General features: G+C 41.6%; 1 protein-coding gene across 1 annotated transcript in view; it reads right to left on the bottom strand.

Annotated features, from left to right (window-relative positions):
• PMFBP1 (polyamine modulated factor 1 binding protein 1) overlaps positions 1 to 19,796 on the bottom strand; it is a 475,252-nt gene that overhangs the window by 160,372 nt on the left and 295,084 nt on the right. Inside the window, exons 9-10 of the mRNA XM_060398457.1 lie at positions 7,018 to 7,094; positions 6,227 to 6,407 (exon numbers count right to left, since the gene is read on the bottom strand). The gene's annotated coding sequence lies outside the window, so the exon portion shown is untranslated. The remainder of the gene's footprint in view (positions 1 to 6,226; positions 6,408 to 7,017; positions 7,095 to 19,796) is intronic.

Here is a 19,796-nt window from a genome sequence, read left to right as displayed (position 1 = left end):
CAAGTAAAGTGATGTAGATCCTATGTTATGCTAAGTGTTGGGTTAGAGAGGCTGTGAGTGCTCCCGGGGCATAGAAGAGTGGCAGCTAACTCCATCTGGGGAAGGGTTGGTGAAGTTCATTAGAAGAGGATGTTTCAGCTGAGTTTTGGAAAAGGAGTAGGAACTATCTAGAGTAGGGGTTCCTAACCTGGCATCTTTAAAGAGTGCATAGATAGAATTCAGTGGGTCTGTGAACTTGGATGGGGGAAAAAAAAATTGCACCTTTATTTTCTCTCATATTTAACCACAAGTTACCTTTTCCTTCAGTTATAACTGTAGGAAACAAACTACAGAAATGTTAATAGTGCCATGATAACATCACCAACAGAAAGTGAAAGTGAAAGTTGCTCAGTCATCTTGGACTCTTTGCGACCCCACAGACTATACAGTCTATGGAATTCTCCAGGCCAGAACTGGATTGGGTAGCCATTCCCTTCTCTAGGGGATCTTTCCAATCCAGGGATCAAACTCAGGTCTCCAACCCAGGTCCCCCACATTGCAAGTGGAACCACCAGGGAAAAAGGAAAGGTATACCCATTTGAATGCAGAGTTCCAAAGAATAGCAGGGAAAGACAAGAAAGCCTTCCTCAGTGATCAGTGCAAAGAAATAGAGGACACCAATGGAATGGGAAAGACTAGAGATCTCTTCAAGAAAAATAGAGATACCAAGGGAACACTTTATGCAAAGATGGGCACAATAAAGGACAGAAATGGTCTGGACCTAACAGAAGCAGAAGATATTAAGAAGAGGTGGCAAAAATACACAGAAGAACTATGCAAAAAAGATCATCATGACCCAGATAATCATGATGGTATGATCACGCACCTAGAATTGTCCAGACATCCTGGAATGCGAAGTCAAGTGGGCCTTAGGAAGCATCACTACGAACAAAGCTAGTGGAGGTGATGGAATTCCAGTTGAGCTGTTTCAAATCCTGAAAGATGATGCTGTGGAAGTGTTGCACTCAATACATCAGCAAATTTGGAAAACTCAGCAGTGGCCACAGGACTGGAAAAGGTCAGTTTTCATTTCAATCTCAAAGAAAGGCAATGCCAAAGAATGCATAAACTACCACACAATTGCACTCATCTCACACACTAGTAAATTAATGCTCAAAATTCTCCAAGCCAGGCTTCAACAATACGTGAACCGTGAAGTTCCAGATGTTCAAGCTGGTTTTAGAAAAGGCAGAGGAACCAGAGATCAAATTGCCAACATCCGCTGGATCATGGAAAAAGCAAGAGAGTTCCAGAAAAACATCTATTTCTGCTTTATTGACTATGCCAAAGCCTTTGACTGTGTGGATCTCAACAAACTGCGGAAAATTCTGAAAGAGATGGGAATACCAGACCACCTGATCTGCCTATGAGAAATCTGTATGCAGGTCAGGAAGCAACAGTTAGAACTGGACATGAAACAACAGACTGGTTCCAAATAGGAAAAGGAGTACGGCAAGGCTGTATACTGTCACCCTGCTTATTTAACTTATATGTAGAGTACATCATGAGAAACTCTGGGCTGGAGGAAGCACCAGCTGGAATCAAGATTGCTGGGAGAAATATCAATAACCTCGGATATGCAGATGACACCACCCTTATGGCAGAAAGCGAAGAAGAACTTAAGAGCCTTTTGATGACAGTGAAAGAGGAGAGTGAAAAAGTCGGCTTAAAGCTCAACATTCAGAAAACTAAGATCATGGCATCTGGTCCCATCACTTCATGGCAAATAGATGGGGAAACAATGGAAACAGTGAGAGACTTTATTTTTTGGGCTCCAAAATCACTGCAGATAGTGACTGCAGCCATGGAATCACTTGTTCCTTGGAAGAAAGCTATAACCAACCTAGACAGCATATTAAAAAGCAGAGACATTATATTGTCAATAAAGCTTTGTCTAGTCAGGGCTATGGTTTTTCCAGTAGTCATGTATGGATGTGAGAGTTGGACTATAAAGAAAGCTGAGCACTGAACATCTGATGCTTTTGAATTGTGGTATTGGAGAAGACTCTTGAGAGTTCCTTGGACTGCAAGGAGATGCAACCAGTCCACCCTAAAGGAAATCAGTCCTGAATATTCATTGGAAGGACTGATGCTGAAGCTGAAACTTCAATACTTTGGCCACCTGATACAAAGAACTGACTCATTTGAAAAGACTCCGATGCTGGGAAAGATTGAAGGCAGGAGGAGAAGGGGAAGACAGAGGATGAGATGGTTGGATGGCATCACCGAATCAATGGACATGAGTTTGAGTAAACTCTGGGAGTTGGTGATGACAGGGAGGCCTGGCATGCTGCAGTCCATGGGATTACAAAGAATAGGACATGACTGAGTGACTGAACTGAACTGAATGCGGGAAGCCCAAGAATACTGGAGTGATTAGCCTATTCCTTTTCCAGCAGATCTAGAAACCACAGCTATTTTCAAATCACAGCCATATCATGTAGTCCTGTAGGTAATCTCAAAATATTTCTAATTCTTAGCACCACCTTAAAATTATAGTTGTAGATCCATCACTGGAACTATCAACATTTTAATAAAAATCACACATATCACACAGAAATTGGTTTTAATATTTAATTGATTTTAATATTTAGATAACTGAATTTTAATATAAATTAGTTTTCCTTGTAATTCTATATATTTTATTTCATACATTTATGAGAAATATTATGAGAAAAGGCCCATAGACTTCAGGTCTATGGCAGACTGGCAGTGGGGTTTACAGCACCGAGAAGGTTAAGAATCCCTGAAGTAGCGAGAAGGTTGAGGGAGGGAGCAGTGCTTTTTTCAGAAAGAGGAAAAGTTTATGCTTTATTTTAAGCATTTCATCTTGATGCTTCAACTTATACATAATGTTTCTTTAAAAGGAAATGTTGGTAAGTATGGAGACTAAATATGTACACAATGGTTTTGTGACATACAGTTAAATACAGTGAATAATATATAGTCATATGTTTTGACAGGGATATGTTCAAGGGAAGCAAATCTATTGATTAGGCATATTAATAACTCACTGAATTTCTGAGCCTAACAAAAAGGTATGTCGTGACACTGGATTCTGCAGCTAGTTGTGGTATGCTAAAGGCCAAATAAAGATGCCTGAACTATGTATTTGCAACCTCTTCTTGTATAAGTAGAAAGCTAATGATCAATTAAGATTAACCAACATTTGCCTTATATCCATGTTAGTGGTTGTAATAGATGTTGGAAATACACAATATGCTAAAATTTTATCAAGCATTAATGGTAGCTGCAGGCAGCTTTGGAAAGAGCACTTGACCAGGAGTCCATAGCCTCAAGTCATAAGCCCAAGTCTGACACTAGTATCTGTGTTACATTGTGCATGTTTATTATTGGTAAAATGGAGATAATGACCTGTGCTCTAACTTGCCTCCTAAGTTTGCTCTAAGGATATAAATGACAACATCAAATGTCAAGATGTTTAAGAAGGCTTGAAACATGATACATATATTGTTTCATGGAGATAACAGTGAAATATTGACATTATGTTTTATGTTATGATTATAGAAACAACAGTGAAATATTTCATTTCTTGTACTGTAAAATATATTGAATATAAAACCTATTAGGAAAATGGGACTGATAAATACATCATTATGTATTAAAACATAAAAGGCAAATATAGCATATGACTATATCGATAATATAGGGGTTAAATTCCTACAAGACTGAAGACACTGAACAATTGTTATCCTAAGCCACTGTTTGATTCTATAATAAAATTATTTCCCTATGGTGGGCAGCAAGCTTTCAAATATGACCTGTAGGAACAGTAGCACAAGACAACAATGGATTTATGTATGTGCTATTTAGATTTAGTGGCCCTAAGATCACAAAAACCACATTTAATTAGCAAAGTGCATTCAGTTCTAAAATTTAGATCACTTTCTCCAAATAACCTTGTTCTTCAGAGAAATCATACAAGTGCATGTTGACAAATATTGCAAACAATGGGAAAAAGAGACCAATCTCAGGGTTTTTCTCCCTTAAAAAAAAAAACAACCATTCTATTTAATTATGCTTTTCATTATAACCTAGCAGAGAAGGATTTAAGTACTAGCCTGGGTCTTCCATTATCTAACTCAATGTTGAAAGTTTATTTCTACAGTAAAATACACCTTTCACATTCTGGATGTTGCCGTATAAATCAAACAAAGAGAGCTGCGTTCCAATTCTCTCCATTACCACAGAAGCATACAAGTTACTCACCAGAACATTCTTCCATTTATACTTGAAGTGTTTTTCAACCTCAAGTATGCCTAGAAACATTCTTAAGCCAAGGCTACCATGATTATACCTATTAGAGTTTTATTTTTTATAAATTATCTAAGCCAAATGGAGTCCAAAATGCTGACCCTTGACTGCCAACTGGAATAATCCCTAACCCTCAATCATTTGCTAAAAGAGACAAATGGGCTAGATTTGGGTTCTGAAACTACCACCTCTGAATAAAAAGAAAAAAATAGCAAAGCTTAATATGCATCTGGGAAAGACACAGTTAACGGTAGAGAACTGTGGGCTCTAACCTGCTTATGTTCATTGCTTTCCAAGTATAGACAGTTGCACAGAGATACCAAGACATACATTTATTAACTCACACAGATGGACCTGAGTGACTAAACATTCTAAAATGAGGAGAAGCAAAACTCAGTCAATTCTCCCTGCATCCTAGACGGTGCACACACACCCATTAAAACATACCCTTGACAAACATAAAATCTACAAGTCCTTAAACAATTTTGTAGCCATCAATTACAAATTAATGAAACCTGCTGAGGCAGAAGCACAAAGACACACAGTTCAAGATTTAAGCACCGAAGCAAGGCAGATGCCTGATAGAAGGAGTCAGAATTTCCAAAATGGAAAGGATTGTATTCCGGACACCAAAGCAGACCATCGGTTTCTGCAGCACAGCAAATGATTTGAAAGACCATTCTCCCTTGCCACCCAAATTTCTAAACATTAAAGCTGAATATTTCCAATTCTCTATAAGGTTGTCCTGATAGTGGACAAAACTTTGGTCAATGGTTTTGTTCTTGCTGGCTGGCTTCAAGGGCTTTGCTCCCAAAGAAGTTCTAAGCATCCTTCCTTTTCCCATACTCTTGGGAAAGGGATGCTCTGTTCATTTCATGTGAGCTTAGATTTATGAGGTGCTGAGAAATAGGAATCTGGGGGTCCTTCAAGTTATCTTCCTAGATTTAACACAGCAGGTGAGGCGACACAGGGTCTTGGCACAGGTTAATACATTAGGGCTAACACATTTGAGCTGTTTGTTACTCTAACCAAGCTGATGCCCCCAATGAAAGCAAGAACAAAGCAACAACTCAAGAAGTCTTCCCCTTACTGCCCCCACCCCCGAAACACAGCCCATCCCTTCTTGAGTCCAGGCTCCCGAGTGCAGAAACTGTAGCCTTGACTGAGGAGAGCGGCACCCCTTTCTCAGCTGCAGGCTGTGTTTGGAAAGGATGGATTTTTCCCAGTATCTGATAAGCCTGAGATATTGTGACTGTCACTCTGAGGGTGAGCCACATGGGGTTCAAAAGAAGGAATGAAATTTATAAACAGATACATGAGAGGGGGAAGAGTACACAAAGTCAGGAGAGGGAGGGCACTAATATCAAAGACCATCCTGGATGGACCACTCTCCCTGTGCCTGTAAGAGGCTCCTCGGCTATTTTAATTATAAATATTTATATCCATGGAAGAAAATTCAGAAGGATTTATATCTCTGGGGAGTGTAGATCAATAGAACTAAGCAAGCCTCCTCTCCAGGCTGACCACTTAACACTGTTATCACCGATTAGGGCGGCTCGGCCCTCAGGGAGGGTGTCGGTTCTCCTCTTGTCCTCTGGAGGTCCACCCGACTCTTGGCCCCAAGAGGAAATCAATAACAAGACGCAGGGATCGATACTCAGGACATCTGCTTGGCTGCAGTGGCTCACCGTAAGATCAGAGTTTGGTTAGCCCTTGTCTGTCCCGTGAACTCCCATTCTTCCCTCATGGCCCCTCCAGCTTCTCAGATCTGCTCTGGGGGTGAGGGGAGCATCCTGTTTTTGATGTTTAACTCATTAACTGAAATTAGCAGAAATGCTGGTGACTCTTCCAAGGAAGGAAAGATAGACTTGGTTATCATTTGCCTCACTTTCCGAAAAGTGAGGAAACTTACCAGACCTCGAGGATTGGGTCATTTCCTGCCCCGTGGCCCGTGGCGTGTGTCCTGCTGCAGACCATCCGGCTACCAAGTTCTGTCGGAGCGGCTGGAGCGGGCTGGGTTTCTGTTCCAGGTCTGCCTGCGTCTCCCATGCTTGGTCTGCAGTTGATAGATCCTCTGCTCCTGAAGCATCCAGCTATTGACCCGCCCAGGAAAGAAAGAAAAAAATGGGGGAAAAAATCAATTAGTACTAAACAGCTTAACAAAACCCTGCATAGCACAGGCCTGATGCTTACAGGGAAGGAGTTGGTGTGGTCTCAGTGGCAAGTGGTTGTGGGGACAGGCTCAGCCAGATAAAAAAGCTGATGTTCCAGGGACAGGAAGCCAATATGGTAGGCGTGATCACACATATACGTGCACACGCACACACACACACACACAGACACACAAACACATGGCAGCTCGGTCTGACACGCCTTAGTCTGGGAGCAAAGAGGACAGTGCAGGTACATGTTCATTGTGAGCTGGGGGAAGGCAAACCATTCACTGAAACAGAAGGACTGAAATCACACTGATAGAAATGGTGGGTATTTTTCTATTTTCTGGGTTTTTCTGGGGGTGGTTGTGGTGGTGGGTGTAGAAAGAGAGGAGATATTGTTTTGTTCTGAAAAGGTAATACCGTTTACGTGTTGCAGGAGTGTCACCCCAGGCATTTCTTTGCGCGTCTCCCTATTACACCGTCACATGCAGAACCACATGAAGCTTTTTTTAAGGGAGGGGGGCAAGAAAATGGGGGAGCACCATACCTCAGCTGACAGGCCCTTTCTCTTCTGCACGATCTGGCTTTGAAGGCTCAGGATTTTTTTGCATCTCGCTGTTTCAGCTGTAAAGAGTTTACATAGGGAGGGAGCAAGGAAGGATCATGAATGTCAACCAATGAGCAATTAGCATGACAAGACTAAAGTATTGATCCACTAAAGCTCACTGCACGGCTGTAGCCCCAGAGGTAGAGCGGCTCCCCTGTCACTAACTCCAACAGTGCATTTCAGAAGCCTGTATTGTAGAGCTGTAATGTAGAACTACTCTTCTAGCTCCGGCCCCTTCTCGGGTCAGGGGCGGGTGGCACCCTCTTGTTGCTCACCTGTAGCTTTTGAGGGTCTCCATTCCTGGGCAGAAAGCAGAGGGTAATGTAAAAGATGGAAAGATTCTGGTTGTTCTATTTTATTCATTTAAAAAAATACAGCTCCTTCCTGATGGCACCAGGCAGTTCTATGTATTGATTGGAGAAGGGCGAGGGCGAAATCCTGGCCTGACAGCTGGGGCTGGAACTAGTGTGGTTCACCACTCTGCATGGCCAGGGGCAAACTGCCTTCTGTAGTATCAGCTTCTAGGCCAATCCACACATATACTTTCTGAGCACATTGGATTCAGTTTAGACACTAAGCATCAAAATAGGAGGGGGAAAAGAGCTATTTCACTAAAGAAGCACCCTTATTCCTAGGTGTAAGACTATGGAAATGGCAACCCACTCCAGTATTCTTGCCTGGGAAATCCAATGGGCCCAGGAGCCTGGTGGGCTACAGTCCATGGGATCGCAAGGAGTCACTCAGACATGACTGAGTGACTAACACTTTTTTAAGGCTATAATGCATCAAAAGAGAAAATGATGGAGCCTGGGACTTGGCAGATCTGGTGATTAGATGACACTAGCCTGGTGAGCCATTACCCTGTATGGGTCTCCATTCTCCACTGATTCTTTCTCTTGTTGTTGTTTAGTTGCTAATTTGTGTCTGACTCTTTTGCGACCCCCATGGATTGTAGCCTGCCAGGGGACTTCCCAGGCAGGAATACTGGATTGTGTTGCCATTTCCTTCTTCAGGAGATCTTTCTGATCCAGGGATCAAACCCACATCTCCTGCATTGGCAGGCAAATTCTTTACCACTGAGAAGGAGGGAAGCCTCTTTCTTTTGTTACTCTCAACCATATTCATGTTAACCTTACTTCTACTTTCCCCCCCATTCATTCCATGCCTTCCCTAAATTCACTTCTTAAATTGCTTTTCCAATTTTTTTCTTACTCTTCTTTAAATATCCACTAGGAGCCCATCTCTTCCAGGAAGTCTTCCAAATACTGGGGATCATATAGTCCTGTGTGAGCTTCTAATATGTGTCCAGAACTTCTCTGTAATGATGAACAGTATAGCTATAGTCTCTGTGCTCAAAGAACTTACAGCCTAGCTGAATCAATGAGCTACCCATTTACAACAAAACTATCTGTCTATCCTCCACTCTCCATCACCTATCCATCCTCTATCCACTTGTTGATTCATTCAGTCTGTGTTTATTGAGAATTTCCTACTGTCAGGAATTCTTCTTTGCTGAAAATACAATGGTGTGGCAGAGACTTGTGCATATGTGCATGCTCAGTTGCTCAGTCGTGTCCAACTCTTTGCGATTCCATGGACTGTAGCCCACCAGACTCCTCTGTCCATGCAACTTCCCAGGCAAGAATACTGGAGTAAATTGCCATTTCCTCCTCCAGGGGATCTTCCTGATCCAGGGATCAAACTTCTATCTCCTGTATTGGCTGGTGGATTCTTTACCACTGCATCACCTGGGAAGCCCGGAAGAAACTTGAGTGCCTGCTAATAACCATTTTCTCCTCTTCTTTCTGAATACATAGGTAATCTTTTATTTCCCAGCTCTTTTGACTGAGTCCCACCCAGTGGAATGTGGGTGGATATGATGCATGCCTGGCCTGGCTCATAAAAATCTCCCACATGACCCTTTATTCTCTTTTCCTTCCACAGTGACTTTGATGGCAACAGGTTGAGATCTAAATGGTGAGTGAACTAAGGGAACATGAAGGTGTTAACAGAAATGGGGAAAAGAATGTGCAAAGTTGCTGTTGTAAGATGGAGTGAGGTACATTCTAGGAATGGAAAGAACACTAGTGTAAGTAGAACACAGAGAATGAGAAGGGATATGGTGCAATGTGAGCATGGGGAAGCAGGTAATGTCCATTCAGGGGCTTGTAGGTTATGGATGTTAGTTTCCACCCTAAGATCATTAGGAAGCAATTCCAGTTTTAAGTAAGACTGATAACAAAATCATATCTGTATGTTGCAAAGTTCTCTCTGGCTGCAGCATGAAGAATGAATTGATAGCTCCATTTCCAGCCATATGGTGGAACAGATACCCAAAAAAGGCTTCCACCAAAAAATGTTAAGATGTTCTAAATAAAATAGAACATACATTCTTTTAAATAAGTGGCTAAGGGGAATTCCTTGGCGGTCCAGTAGTTGGAACTCAGCTCTTTCACTGCCGGGGCCCAGGTTTGATCCCTGGTCAAGGAATTAAGGTCCTGCAAGCTGCATAGCATGACCAAAAAAAAGGGCTAAGCTTGCAAGTACAGAACCCTCCAAGTTCCAGATACAATGCTGCTACTGCTGCTGCTACGTCACTTCAGTCGTGTCCGACTCTGTGCAACCCCATAGATGGCAGCCCACCAGGCTCCCCGGTCCCTGGGATTCTCCAGGCAAGAACACTGGAGTGGGTTGCCATTTCCTTCTCCAATGCATGAAAGTGAAAAGTGAAAATGAAGTCGCTCAGTCATGTCAGACTCTTAGTGACCTCATGGACTGCAGCCTATCAGGCGCCTCCGTCCATGGGATTTTCACAGGCAAGAATACCGGAGTGGGTAGCCATTGCCTTCTCCCCAGATACAATGAGGGAACCGAAATGAGAAGAGTGAGCCATGGAACATGTATCTGCGTTGAGCACTGCCCAGTTTCAGTGATCACAGGGATTAGTTTTAAACCCCTACACAGGGACAGGGCCCACGAAAGTTAGGAATTTGGAACTGATCATCCCAACATAAAACCTTGACCTTTAAAAGAATGGCCTAGGGAAAATAAACCCATATGTTGTCTTTTCTTGGCCCAAGTGTGGGAAAAAAGCCTCCCCTGAGAATCTGTGACTATGCTTTACAGGCTTGGAAATTTAAGAATTAAAATCAAACTTGGTCTCAAGCTAGTAATATCCCCGAGACATTTGGCAGGAGCAAATCCAAAAAAAATGCTCCAGAAAGCCACAGCTTCATATAGGTCACCTAGGTTTCTTGTAGAGAATGCCCTGTCAAAGATGTACCAATGTGTTATAAAACTAAAAGCCATGAGTGAGAGGTAGGCAAAGCAAAGAGCAGATTTAGACCACTGAGAACTTCAGAACTTCGGGTGACAGGACAATCTGGACTGCAAAAGAAGTATATTGAAAGTGATTAAAGACATAAAAGAAGGTATCAAAATCATACAAAAAAATAGCAAGACATTATGAAAAAAAGAAAGTGAACCCGAGAGGGATAAGAATAATGCATTGAGATCAAGAGTGACTCTCACCAAATGTTCAGGACTCTTGGTACATATCAGGACTTAGGAAGCAGTCATCTTTGTCTTTCCTCTCTTTATGTTAAATATGTTATTTATATAGGACAAACCTCTCACTTGCTTTGTTAGTGACATCTAAAACGTAAGGGCATAATGAATGCCCCAAGGCCAGGAAGCATTTTCCACATTTGAAACTGATGGTCAGCTCATAAGACATTCTCTGTTATGATTGCTGAAATGTCTCATAAAGGAAAATATTAATATCATCTCAGTGTGATTCCTTTGCTTCTTTGCACTCTTCAGTTCAGTGTTCTCTTTCCAGCTGGGCACAAATTGAGGACACTGGCCTTTTCAATGGTGGTCAAAGAGCCATAAGGGGAGGGAGGTGGCAAACATCAAAGGAAAGCTCAAAATAAGGAAAGCTCATTATTTTATAAGAAACTTTTTTATTGCTACTGTTTCAAAAATTATTTCTATGCCTCACAAAAGAACTAGGAATAAGCAGTGTGGTAACATCAAGAGGTTACCAGGTCAGTTTGAGCTGCTGCTCTGGAGGGACCAATGTTGCTTCACAAATCCCAAGAAGTTCCTTTATGGACACAGGCTTGATCTACAATAAGGGTTTTTGGTAGTGGAGAGACTTATATGGAACTAGACAATTCCTGATGCAAAGAATTGACTCACTGGAAAAGACCCTGATGCTGGGAAAGACTGAAGGCAGGAGAAGGGGACGACAGAGGATGACATGATTGGATGGCATCACAGACTCGATGGACATGAGTTTGAGCAAGTTCCAGGAGTTGGTGATGGATAGGGAAGCCTGGCGTGCTGCAGTCCATGGGGTCACAAAGAGTTGGACACTACTGAGCAACTGAACTGAACTGAGACCATTCCAAGCATGAGGAATCAGGTCAATTTCACTCACCTCTATCTCGTGAGACAGTGATCATCATCACTATCATCATTACCTTTTATTGAAGTTTAGCTACCTGCTAGACAACATGTTATTTGATTTACCATCAGAAAGCCTCTGCAGAGTGGGCATTAATATCCCATTGATATCCCCTGATGACAGATACAAAAAATGAAATCATCCAAATGTTCTCATATTATATTAGAACCAGCATAAGATAAATGCCCTTAGCCTTTCCTTAGCTGGTTTAGATAGGGCAAAGTCATTCATGGGATCCTCAAGAGGCTCAGTGGTAAAGAATCTGCCTGCCAATGCAGGAGATGCAGGAGACATGGGTTTGATCCCTGGGTTGGGAAGATCCCCTGGAGGAGGAAATGGAAACCTACTCCAGTATTCTTGCCTAGGAAAACCTATGGACAGAGGAGCCTGGCAGGCTACAGTCCAGGGGGGGGGGTCACAAAGAGTTGGACACAACTGAGTGATTGAGCACGCATGTAAAGTCATTCATAGCCCTAAGAAGGAAAGGGGCTGATAGGGAATTTCTTTCTTCATGTGCTTTCAGAGAAAATTGTGTTCTGAGCAGCCAAAATAAAGACAATTGAACTTAATAATATTTGTCTTTCACCTGCTCACAAATGCACATTTACCCTAGTTGGAGAGAGATACTTGGAAAATAATGATTTATAGAATTTGGTGTATTGCTGGAGGTGCTTTCAATCAGCTATGTATCATATAGATGGGCAGTATCAAACTGTAAGTGCCTCTCCTTTCTGTCCACTCTCAGTTTCTGTATGTTCTTTTTTAAGTTTGTTTATGTATTTTTGATTGTTCTTGGTCTTTGCTGCTGCTCGCAGGCTTTTCTCTAGTTGTAGCGAGTGGGTGGGGGGCTACCTTCTAGTTGTAGTGCGCATGCTTCTCATTGCAGTGGCTTCTATTATTGCAGAGCATGGGCTTCTCCAGGAGAGCCTGCTCCAAAGATGTGGTGCAAGGGTTTAGTTACCCCATAGCATGTGGGATCTTCCTGGACAAGGGATTAAACCCATATCCCCTGAATTGGCAGGCAGATTCTTAACTACTGGACCACCAGGGAAGTCCTGTATGTTCCTTAAAAGAGTGGCTATCTATCCCTGTATTTGCTTCTTGCATTTTGCTCTCTCCTCTGTCTGTGACTTACCCCCTTGCTCTTATTCCTGCCTCCTCTCCACAGATTTTCTTTAACATTGTCTGTGGATAAATCACACATACACATGTGCATATTATGAATCTGTACAATATAGAGTACAACTTGGTTTTTATTAGAACCTTTTCTAAGAGATGAATCCTAATGATATTCCCATCATCAGGTAATTAGTGGATTTGGGCTGGAAGCATGATGGCTCTTAGGTCAAGGAGTAAATAGCCAGTGATACAGAATGCAGTAAAGAAAGGCTGGAGGAACAGTTTATCAATAGTTATAACAAATCATAGAGCTCCTGTTAATGATTTATACAACTGGAATTATCACAATAAGTGATTTGAGGTTTTCAGTCTTTATGGTGTTCTTTCTCATACTAAAGCAAAGTTTACCTAAGAGACAATGCCTTATTTTACAATCTCTTGGTACTGGTACATTTTGAGCCCACAAGCGCTATTTCAAGTGAATGTTTACATATAATGTCTATCATCACTGTCTTTATATACATAGCAGCATCTCATGTTCATAGATATTGTGGTTTTAAAGATTTGTCCTCTCATCTGTTTAATTTTCTTGCCCTAGTTAAAGAGGAGGACTCATACCTACAAAGGACTATTTGTGTTTTTTTGCTTGCAGCTTGAATTAGCCCACTGTCTCACTGAATAGTTATAACCAGTTCCTAATGATAGTAAGAGATGCTTTATAGTTACAGATTTTTTTTTTTACCTATTAAAAGAGGTTTCTGGATATCAGACCTTAAAATCCTATCTTCATTTATTCTTGAAGGGAAAATCAGAAAGAAAGCATTTTGAAATTATGCCTTGCACATAATAGGAATTCAATCAATACTGATTTCTTCAGTTTTCAAAGCAATATTTGATTCAAGTTGTACTGGAGGGATAAACACAAATGGCATTTGTGTTTATTGTGTGCTCAGTGCTGGAAAAATGATGTTTGCACAATACCCAACAATGCATCACATGCACCAAAATAAATTTCAGATAAATTAAAAACATACAAATAAAACCACAAAATTACTAGAAGAAAGAAGAGAATTAAAAAGGATAATATTGGAGTGAGAGAAGTCCTTGCAAAATATGAGACAAAACTCAGAAGTCATAATATAAAGATTCAAAACTTCACTATAATAAACATAAAACAAATTTCTATGTGGCAAAAACCATCATAATCAAAGTAAAAAGAGAGATGAAAGATTGGGAGGTTCTATAATTCATATCATAAATAAGTTGCCAATTTCTATAATATATAAAGACCTGCTACAAATCAATGTACAAAAGTTTAATAACCTAATGGAAAACAAGCAAGTAGTTCATAGGAAAAACAATTTCACTCAAAGCAAGAGAAATGCAAATTAAATACTCACTGAGACACCATTTTATACTTAATATATTGGCAAAACTCCCAAATTATTGACAAAACAATTTACTGGTGAAGATGTGGCAGAGCAAACTTTTTCAGATATTGCTGATGGGGGTAGAAACCAGCACCAAACTCTATGGGATGCAATTTTCCAAGATACATTAAAATTACATGTACATACCCTTTGGCCTAGCTAGTTCAGCTCTATAATTTATCCTACCGATATACCTGTACACACATGGAATATGGCACATGTAAAACGCTATGCATTGCAGTTTTGTAATAGTAAAGGACTAGAAACTACCTAAATGTCTCTCAGGAGGAGACTAGTTAAATACATAATAGTTTATCTGACAACAGGATATCATGAAGCTGTAGAAATGACTGATGACTCTCCTACATTGAAATTCCTTCTCTGTATCAGTTTCAGGAAAATAAAATAGATAGCAGGAGAAGTCCAGAAAAACCATAAATACCCATAAACACGATGTCAAAAAAAAGTGCAGAGCACGGTATGCGGCATGTTATTTGTGTAAAAATGGGGAGGGCTGTATATGCATACAGATATTTGCTTGTATGGGCTTCCCAGGGGGTGTTAGTGGTAAAGAACCCACCTGCCAGTGCAGGAGCCCTAAGAGACAAGGGTATGATCCCTGGGTCCAGAAAAATCCCCTGGAGGAGGGCATGGCAACACACTCCAGTATTCTTGCCTGAAGAAGCCCACGATAGAGGAGCCTGGAGGGCTACAGTCCATAGGGTCGCAAAGAGTTGGACATGACTAAAGCGACTTAACACACATGCACGTTTGCTTGTATATGCATACAATAACTCTAGAAGGACACACAAAAACTGGATATCATGGATCCCCATTGAATAAAGTTACTGGATAGGTGGGAAACACAGAACAGGAGAATTTTCACTGTGTACCTTTTGTACTTCTAACAGTAATTCCATATTTTAAAAGTTAATTAATTAGTTAAAAAAAAACTTTCATACATAGGCATGTCCATAACTACACATATACACACACGCAGAACAAATTTCACTTGCTATCAGACTTCAGATCTAAAAAGGTAAATAAATTCCCAGCATGCTAGCTTCTTGGCAAGGCTACTGGGCCTTGGGAATTAATGACACACATGCTATAATTAGGGTTAGGTGCGATTCATCAGCAAGCAGGATGGCTGAATGGTTAAGGTGTTGGACTTAAGATCCAACGGGTTAGTGCCTTGTGGGTTCAAATCCCACTCTCAGTAGACTCAGTTTTGGGACCTCCCTGGTGGGTCCAGTGGCTAAGATGCCACATTCCCAATGCAGGGGTCCTGGGTTCCATCCCTGGTCAAGAAATTAGATTCCACATGCCACAACTAAGATCCCAAATGCCACAATGAAGATCCAATGCAATCAAACAAATAAATAAATATTTGGGCTTCCCAAGGGGCTTCCCTGGTGACTCAGAGGTTAAAGCATCTGCCTCCAATGCGGGAGGCCCGGGTTCGATCCCTGGGTCGGGAAGATCCCCTGGAGAAGGAAATGGCAATCCACTCCAGTACTCTTGCCTGAAGAATCCCATGGATAGAGAGGCCTAGTAGGTTACAGTCCACGGGGTCGCAAAGAGCTGGACACGACTGAGCGACTTCACCTCCACCTTGGGCTTCCCAGGTGGTGCTAGTGGTAAAGAACCCACTCGCCAATGCAGGAGATGTAAGAGACGTGGGTTCAATCCCTGGGTTGAAAAGATCCCCTGGAGAAAGAAATGGCAACTCGCTCTAGTATTCTTGCCTGGATAATCTCATGAACAGAGGAGCCTGGTGGGCTACAGTCCATGGGGTTGCAAAGAGTCAGACACGACTGAAGCGACTAAGCATGCATGCATCAGCCAAACATGGCTATCCTCTGAACTCCTAGCACTTTACCACACACACTTGTTGAATGAAAAAGTGAAAACTGAAGGACAAGCAACAGCTAAACAGCAAACGGACTTTGCGAATGATCCCAACTACCAATACAGTAAAAATAAACACAGTTGTAATGCTCAGTAAGTCTGGAGACATGGTTTCCATTGCACAGCTGTGGGCTTGGTAAAGTAAATCATTTGGACAGGGAGAGGTGGCTGTCACATTAGTGAATAGTGAGTGTGGACTGGATCATTTCCAATGCTCCTTCCAGTTGCACTTTTCCTTGAACTATCCCAACTGCAACACTCTACCAGAGTGTGTGATGAAGCTCTTCACTGTCACATGGTGTCTGGTCTCCATCTTCCCAAACCTGGGAAGACTGCAGACTTACACTGCTCTCAGTCCTCTCCTCTTTGCCTTAAAACACACACAAGTCTTCCCTCCAAAAATACTTTTGAGTCACTATTTTATTTAATTCTCTCTCCCATTTCTCTCTTCCTTTTTCCCCCAAATTTTAAAATATGGGATTTATAACTGCTTCTCCCATGATTTAATTTTTGTTTGTGTGTCTGTTTATTAAGCCAAAATTGACATCACATTAGATTAACCATTTAGAGTATACAATTTAGTGGCATTTAGTTCATGCACAATGATGTCCAATTATCAGCTCTATCTAGTTCTAAAATATTTTCATCACCCTCAAAGCAGACCTTGTACCCACTAAGCAGTCACTCCCTCCGTTCACCAGCCTCTGGCAACCATCTTCCATCTTTCTATGTCTATGGATTTAGCTATTCTGGATATTTCATCATAAATGGCATGTGACCTACCTAACCTTTGATGTCTGGTTTCTTTTACTTAGCATAATTTTTTTTGAGGTTCACCCACGTTGTAGCATATATCTGCTTCATTTCTTGTTATGGATGACTAATGTTCCATTATGTGGTTATACCATGTTTTGTTTAACCATTCATCAGTTGGTGGACATTTGTGTTGTCACCCCTTTTGGCTTTGTGAATAGTTCTGCTATGGACATTCGTGAACACATATATGCGTGAATATGTTATTCAATCATTCTGGATAAACACCTAGGAGTGGGTGTGCTGGCTCAGACAGTTAATGCTGTATCTAGCTGTTGGAGAACCCCGTGGACAGAGGATCTGGTGGACTACAGTGCATAGAGTGAGACACGACTGAGTGATTTAGCATGCAGCATGATAGTATTCAATAACCTCAGATATGCAGATGACACCACCCTTATGGCAGAAAGTGAAGAGGAACTAAAAAGCCTCTTGATGAAAGTGAAAGCGGAGAGTGAAAAAGTTGGCTTAAAGCTCAACAGTCAGAAAATGAAGATCATGGCATCCAGTCCCATCACTTCATGGGAAATAGATGGGGAAACAGTGGAAACAGTGTCAGACTTTATTTTCTGGGGGCTCCAAAATCACTGCAGATGGTGGTTGCAGCCATGAAATTAAAAGATGCTTACTCCTTGGAAGAAAAGTTATGACCAACCTAGATAGCATATTGAAAAGCAGAGACATTACTTTATCAACAAAGGTCCGTCTAGTCAAGGCTATGGTTTTCCAGTGGTCATGTATGAATGTGAGAGTTGGACTATGAAGAAAGCTGAGCGCTGAAGAATTGATGCTTTTGAACATGGTGGTGTTGGAGAAGACTCTTGAGAGTCCCTTGGACTGTAAGGAGATCCAACCAGTCCATTCTGAAGGAGATCAGCCCTGGGATTTCTTTGGAAGGAACGATGCTAAAACTGAAACTCCAGTACTTTGGCCACCTCATGCAAAGAGTTGACTCATTGGAAAAGACTCTGATGCTGGGAGGGATTGGGGGCAGGAGGAGAAGGGGATGACAGAGGATGAGATGGCTGGATGGCATCACTGACTCAATGGATGTTGAGTTTGAGTGGCATGACTGAGCGACTGAACTGAACTGAACTGATGTTAGTATTATTTAGGAATTTGGCAATGTAATTAACCTATGGCTTGTGCTAGTACACTTATAAAACATAAAACCCTTGTTTATCATCAGAGCCATTATTAGTATCCTTATTATTGAAGACATTTATACCTTAGAATTTAATGAATTGTTGGAAAAACTGCTGGAATTATGAAGGCCAATAAATTGTTTGAGCATTTTAAAAGAGTTAATGGAAATTTACACCAATCTAGATTATATCAGTTCAGTCACTCAGTCATGTCCGACTCCTTGTGACCCCATGAATCGCAGCATGCCAGGCGTCCCTGTCCATCTCCAACTCCCGGAGTTAACTCAGACTCATGTCCATCGAGTCAGTGATGCCATCCAGCCATCTCATCCAGTGTCATCCGCTTCTCCTCCTGCCCCTAATCCCTCCCAGCATCAGAATCTTTTCCAATGAATCAACTCTTTGCATGAGGTGGCCAAAGTACTGGCGTTTCAGTTTTAGCATCATTCCTTCCAAAGATATCCCAGGGCTGATCTCCTTCAGAATGGACTGGTTGGATCTCCTTGCAGTCCAAGGGACTCTCAAGAGTCTTCTCCAACACCACAGTTCAAAAGCATCAATTCTGTTCCCCATCTATTTCCCATGAAGTGATGGGACCGGATGCCATGATCTTTGTTTTCTGAATGTTGAACTTTCGGCCAACTTTTTCACTCTCCTCTTTCACTTTCATCAAGAGGCTTTTTAGTTCCTCTTCACTTTCTGCCATAAGGGTGGTGTCATCTGCATATGAGCTTATTGATATTTCTCCCGGCAATCTTGATTCCAGCTTGTGCTTCTTCCAGTCCAGCCTTTCTCATGATGTACTCTGCATATAAGTTAAATAAGCAGGGTGACAATATACAGCCTTGACGTACTCCTTTTCCTATTTGGAACCAGTCTGTTGTTCCATTTCCAGTTCTAACTGCTGCTTCCTGACCTGCATACAGATTTCTCAAGAGGCAGATAGGTGGTCTGGTATTCCCATCTCTTTCAGAATTTTCCAGTTTCTTGTGATCCACACAGTCAAAGGCTTTGGCATAGTCAATAAAGCAGAAATAGATGTTTTTCTGGAACTCTCTTGCTTTTCCATGATCCAGTGGATGTTGGCAATTTGATCTCTGGTTCCTCTGCCTTTTCTAAAACCAGCTTGAAGATCAGGAAGTTCACGGTTCATGTATTGCTGAAGCCTGGCTTGGAGAATTTTGAGCATGACTTTACTAGCATATGAGATGAGTGCAATTGTGCGGTAGTTTGAGCATTCTTTAGCATTACCTTTCTTAGGGATTGGAATGAAAACTGACCTTTTCCAGTCCTGTGGCCACTGTTGAGTTTCCAAATTTGCTAGCATATTGAGTAGCACTTTTATAGCATCATCTTTCAGGATTTGAAAGAGCTCAACTGGAATGCCATCACCTCCACTAGCTTTGTTCGTAGCGATGCTTTCCAAGGCCCACTTGACTTCACATTCCAGAATGTCTGGCTCTAGGTGAGTGATCACACTATCATGATTATCTCTACCATGTATACTAATGTCAGTTTAACTGGTCTACCTCTAACATTTGCAGAACCTGGGGTGAGAGAGTCAATGGAAGTGTACATATTATACCATATATCTAAATGTTTATAAGTTATATATCAAGTGGAAGTTGCTCAGTCCTGTCTGACTCTTTGAGCCCACCAGGCTCCTCTGTCCATGAGATTCACTGAGCAATAATACTGGAGTGGGTTGCCATTTCCTCCTATTCCAAGGCATCTTTCCAACCCAGGAATCGAACCTGAGTCTCCTGCATTGCAGCTGATTCTTTACCATCTGAGCCATCCAATTTTAAAGTTATAATATATAAAATGGTT

This window comes from Ovis aries, chromosome 14 (assembly GCF_016772045.2).
Source record: "Ovis aries strain OAR_USU_Benz2616 breed Rambouillet chromosome 14, ARS-UI_Ramb_v3.0, whole genome shotgun sequence".
Lineage (NCBI taxonomy): Eukaryota > Metazoa > Chordata > Mammalia > Artiodactyla > Bovidae > Ovis > Ovis aries.
This window is presented reverse-complemented; position numbering and strand designations above follow the sequence as displayed.